At 35.2% G+C, this 6,000-nt stretch overlaps 1 long non-coding RNA gene across 1 annotated transcript in view; it reads right to left on the minus strand.

Annotated features, from left to right (window-relative positions):
* Positions 1–132: 132 nt before the first annotated feature.
* Positions 133–6,000, minus strand: part of LOC130050819 (uncharacterized) — a 12,960-nt gene continuing 7,092 nt past the window's right edge. The window contains exon 2 of the long non-coding RNA XR_008799084.1: positions 133–2,513. This is a non-coding gene — a long non-coding RNA (uncharacterized LOC130050819). The remainder of the gene's footprint in view (positions 2,514–6,000) is intronic.

Raw genomic sequence — 6,000 nt, forward strand, 5'->3', positions numbered from 1 at the left:
CACCGCGGCTATTCCAAATGAGGTTGTACCATGTCATGTGCAAATAAGATATCCCGAATTGTCTAGATGCCAAATTCCAAGAAACAAAGAAATGATTATGGTACGTGTGTGATAATGCACTTAAAATAAATATTTTCCCTTACAATCGTCAAAATCTATTTTGGGACCTGGATTGTGCTCCAGCGATTTTTTTCCTTATATAACTGGTACCGATAAACAGTACCATTCCCAATGCCAAAAACCATTGCTTTTTCCCAATTTTGAGACTAAAATTTCCCAATTCACTTGCCGAAAAATCGTAATTTACTTAGTCTGAAACGTTGTAGAAGTTAACTAAAATGTCCACTTCTGGTATTAAATCGAAAGTACAGATCATGGCAGTGCGCGTGTTTTGTAGAACTACAACAATTCTAAAACGAGCCTATGACGATTCCTTATATCTCACAACAGCAAATATTAGCGTAAAAAAGTTTGTAAAGACATGACTACTTCTTGTTTTGTTCTCTTTTTTCTTTTCTTTTAGTTGAAATCATTTGCCGATACATTGTTAGAAAATTCCCAATTTGTTCAATTTTGACGCTATTTTTCCCAACTGAATGGGTACCGGTACCAGTACCAGTGGGTAGAAAAAAATCGCTGTGCTCCCATTGATTTTAAAATATACGACATAAGTGTGTAAGTGGTTTGAAGATTATGACGTGTTCTAGACAAATTGTTCAGCGTATGATTCGAATGTCTTTAAATGTCGATGTTTTTTTTTTTTATCTGCATTGATGAATTTTATTGGGATCGATTTTTAAATTAAAATTTTCCCTAACAATATAACAAGAGTTGTCCTTTTTTCTTTATTTCGCAAATATTCAAATATTGCAAGAATGTTAAAAGAAAATAATATACATCTGACTTAGCAAATATAATTTGAGGTGAAGGTCAACAAATGACGTGTAAATGGTTCTACAGTTAAAATATTTTGATGGCACAAAGCCCGTTATTAAACCAAATGGTGTCAAACAAACAAAAAAATCAGAACAAGAAAAACGCAAGCTATATGAAAAAAAAGAAAAAAAAGAAAACGTGAATTCAAACCACAGTGGCTGAACAGAAAAGTATGGTTGAATTTTGAGGGGAGAGAAATGTGGTGCATTCCCTGCAAGGAGTTTTGGTCAGGTGTATGCCAAATGCTATAGGTTTATGCCGCATCAAAAAGAGATAAACCTACTATTTATGCCATTTAAAAAGTGAAATTCTCAGAATGATTCCCCCTACATATTCGAATGTAAAACTTTAATCCCTATTGTGGCTCCTACCTTAACCCACCCCAGCCCCTGGGAGATTTTGAATCAGTGCTATGTCAGAAAGCTTACATGTAAATGTAAATGGTCCAGTGTATATTTGTATGCAAAACTTTGGGCAGCTAGAAGAATAGAAGAAAAGTCTATTTTCACTGGTTACAGAAGAATAGAAGAAAAGTCTATTTTCACTGGTTACATCACTAAAAGAAATGTTTTGGAAACTTTTTTTGCTCAGTGGTTCTTTAGAAGATTTGCCCATTTTTTCCCCATGTAAATCGTTGTTCCCATATTGTGGCCCCACCCTACACCCCGGGGCCATGATTTTTACAAACTTCGATCTGCACTATGTCCGGAAACTTTCATGTAAACATAAACATATCTGGTATGGTGGTTCTTCAGAAGATCTTCAAAAATATCCGAATTATATTTGTATGTGAAACTTTTACCCCCTATTGTGGACCCATCCAACCCCTCGGAGCTATGATTTTAACAAATTTTAATCTGCACTATATCAGAAACCTTTGATGTAAATCTGTACTTTTCTGGCCAGTGCCTCTTCAGAAGACATTAAAAAATTTCCCTATATATTTGCATGTATTTTTTTTTCATCCCGTTTTGTGCACCATGCTATCCCTGGGGAGGGTGGGGGGAGGCACACATTTAACAAATTTTAATATGTCAATAAGCTTTCATATGAATTTTATTTCTTCAGGCCCAGTGGTTCTTGAGAAGATTTTAAAATTACCCATCATATTTTTGCATTTTTGAACGGGCACGGCCCTTCATTTTAAAAATTTAAATCCCCTTCACCCAAAGGTGCTCTGTGCCAAGTTTGGTTGAAATTTGCCCAGTGGTTCTGGAAAAGAATATGAAAATGAGGAAAGTTTATGATGAGGAGAATGCAAACAACGACGATGTACAATGGACACATTTTGATCAGAAAAACTTGTCATTGACTCAGGTGAGCTAAAATAGCAATGAAGAATTTAACATGTACATCTTTGGAGGAAGATGAATGAATTTACAGTAGCATAGGGTTATCAGTAATAAAATTGAATGTCAAAGGGAACATATTGCTCAAGTTATGAATTCTGATGAGGTAATATCTTATCTGCAATCTCGATATGTATGAAGTGATAGAACAGCTGATACATTATACCACCATATAACAATGGCTTCCGGTCTTCCTTCTGTTATGTTAATTCATCCAAGTCTTCTCACCTGTAGGAAAGCAAGATATGCTATAGAGAGTTCTTCTGATACAGTTTGTGTAGAGATAATATAGAGAATTCTACTAATACATTTTGTGTAGAGATAATATAGAGAATTATTTTGATACATTTTGTAGAGAGATAATATAGAGAATTCTTTCGATACAGTTTGTGTAGAGATAATATAGAAAATTCTTCTGGTACATTTTGTGTAGAGATAATATAGAGAATTATTCTGATACATTTTGTAGAGAGATAATATAGAGAATTCTTTCGATAGTTTGTGTAGAGATCATATAGAGAATTCTTCCGATACGTTTTGTGTAGTGATAATATAGAAAACAAGAGGTACTGTGAGCAATGCTCACTAAGAATACCCCCCGCTTATCCCAATCTCCCAAAGGGTGTTGGTAATAGGTATAAAGTACCCCTTTTCTGAGTGTAAAAAACAAATGGAATGACAAACCGAACCATATTGCTACTTCGATGTCCAGTGCACGTAACCTTTGACCTTTTGACCCCAAAATCGATAGGGAACATCTTCATCCCATGGGTAGTCCATATGTATGATATGGTGACTGTAGATGGAAAGGATAACGCTTTAGAGCCCGGAAACCATATTGCTACTTCGATGTACAGTGCGGTGACCTTTGACCTTTTGACCCCAAAATCAATAGGGAACATCTTCATCCCATGGGTAGTCCATATATATGATATGGTGACTGTAGGTGGAAAGGATAATGCTTTAGAGCCCGGAAACCATATTGCTACTTAGATGTCCAGTGCGGTGACCTTTGACCTTTTGACCCCAAAATCGATAGGGAACATCTTCATCCCATGGGTAGTCCATATATATGATATGGTGACGGTAGGTGGAAAGGATAATGCTTTAGAGCCCGGAAACCATTGCATCTACAGACGGACGGACGGACAGACAGACGGACAACCCGATTCCAGTATACTCCCCCACAACTTGTTGCGGGGGGTATAATTATTCTGATACATTTTGTGTAGAGATAATATAGAGAATTCTTCTGATACATTTTGTGTAGAGATAATATAAAGAATTCTTCCGATACAGTTTATGTAGTGATAATATAGAAAATTATTCTGATACATTTTGTATAGAGATAATATAGAGAATTATTCTGATACATTTTGTGTAGAGATGATAGAGAATTCTACTGATATATTTTGTGTAGAGATAATATAGAGAATTCTACTGATACATTTTGTGTGAGATAATATAGATAATTATGACCACTCTTCGTTATTTTTACCATTTTACATGAGAATAATAAGCATTTTACGTTTTACGTCCCGTCAATAACTTTACACTCATATTGAGACTTCACCAGTGGCAGAAGTCCCACAAATTTAGACTCAGGGCAGTAGTAGTGAAGAAGCTTTTATCATGACACGGGACCTCTGATTTTAAAGTCCATTCTTACATGAATATTCACATTTCATCTGAAAAACCTGCGATCCTAACTTTTAAATACTGAGATACGCGACGACACCTCTGTCAATGTCTAAATGTCAAAGATTTATTGCCAAAACTTATTATTACCTATTGCATCATAAACGATAAGTTTACAAGTTTTAGTTTTAAGCTTTAAATCTTCAGTAGGTTCACAAAATACAACAAATTCCATGTCATGATTATTTTACTATTAAATTATTGAATGAATGAATATTTATATAAAACTTTTTTATTCGCTCCAGTGTCTCATATTTATTATCTTCTGCTTTTATAAAATTCAGACAAGTGTTTGATTTGTTTAGATCATTACAGTTTGATATGCTTAGTTAGTCATAGTATATTTTGATATGCTTTTTAGACATTAACAGGTATTTGTGGACCCTAGCGGGAACGATATATTGATCATAGATAGCAGAATCATTAAACATATGGAAACAACATTTAAATTCTTCTTTGTTCCTTTTGTTCATAGGTAAGGTCATCCTTAAAAATATCTTCGTTTCCCGCACTCAACCCGCCATTTTCAACATGGGTCGGTCGGTAGATTTTTTTTTCCTAATTGAATGTCTGTCCAAAGCATTCATATATATGGTTTCATGACAGTGTAGTTATTCAAATAAGATGTGCTTAAACAATTTGCAAAAGATTAGTTTCTCTTTAAAACTCTTCAAATAATGGACAGTTCATTTATAAAAAGAGGGAAGACAATAAAATTGATTTACAAATGTATTTTGATAAACATTTATTGATAACAGAAATACATGAAATAACCTGCACAAGAAAATGACTACCACGAATTTTTCAATCTTATAAAAACGTGCAGGTAATGCAGGTAACACAGATAACATCCTGTATATTTGGGACGGTATATACAAGCTAGCAGGGTTCCCTTGAGCTCGGGTCTTCACACCTGCCTTAAATTAGCTCCGCCCCGCACTTAACTTACCTGAGGAAAACCGACCGGTTGAAAACCTCGGTCTTTAAGTCATAACCTTGGGTTTTGATTGAAATTCACCATTTTTTGTACATCCTTTTCTGCTATTCCTAAGTATGCATTTAGATTTTTTTATACAGTACATATGTATCAGCAAACTTACACATGAATACTATATACTAAGTTTGGTCCCACCCTGGGGTCAGAACCCTTACTCTGGGGATCATCAAATTTACAATATTGGTAAAAGACTACCTGCTTTATCCATTTAGTTTCAATTTAGTATCAACAGCAATAAAGAAGATGTTATTTAAGTGTTATTTAAGTGTTTTACACATAAACACTATATAGTTGTTTGGCCATGCCCTGGGGTCAGAGCCTCTACCCCGGGGATCATGAAATTTACAATTTTGGTATAACCCTTCCTGCTGTCCTTCACCACCCATTAATGATTTTTTTTTTACACGTGGTCGGTTCTTAAGAAGAATTTTGAAAAGTTGTCAATTTTGGGCAGTTTTTGCCCTGCCCTGAAGGTCCCAGGGGTGCTGCAGACCTGAAATTTACAATTTACGTCCCCCTTGTCCAAATAATACTTCATACCAAATTCGTAAAGAATTTCACAGGTAGTTTTCAAGAAGAAGTTAAAAATAAACAATTGTTTATGCACGACGGACGACAACCGATTAGGTTGTATATGTATTGCTAAGCGAATTCATATCCAAGGCCAAAAACAATATATGTTGGCTTCCACTCTTTCTACCTACCCTAGAAAATGTCCCTATAAAAAATTGAGGTGAAAAAACCGTGAAAGTGGAAACCAACATACTATATTTTTTTGCCCGATCAGGCCAATGTAAATGTATTCATGTATTTCAGCGAAAGGAGCGATAACTCTTACAAGCAAACATTAAGAAACAAGAGGCCCATGGGCCACATTGCTCACCTGAGTCACCTTCGTCCATATCAGAAGATTTTCCATATCTACATGCATTTGCATGTAAAACCGTAGTCCTTATTATGGCCCCAAACCTACCCCTGAAGGCCATGGTTTTTGCAAACTTGAATCTACACTATGTCAGA

This window comes from Ostrea edulis, chromosome 10, assembly GCF_947568905.1.
Source record: "Ostrea edulis chromosome 10, xbOstEdul1.1, whole genome shotgun sequence".
NCBI lineage: Eukaryota > Metazoa > Mollusca > Bivalvia > Ostreida > Ostreidae > Ostrea > Ostrea edulis.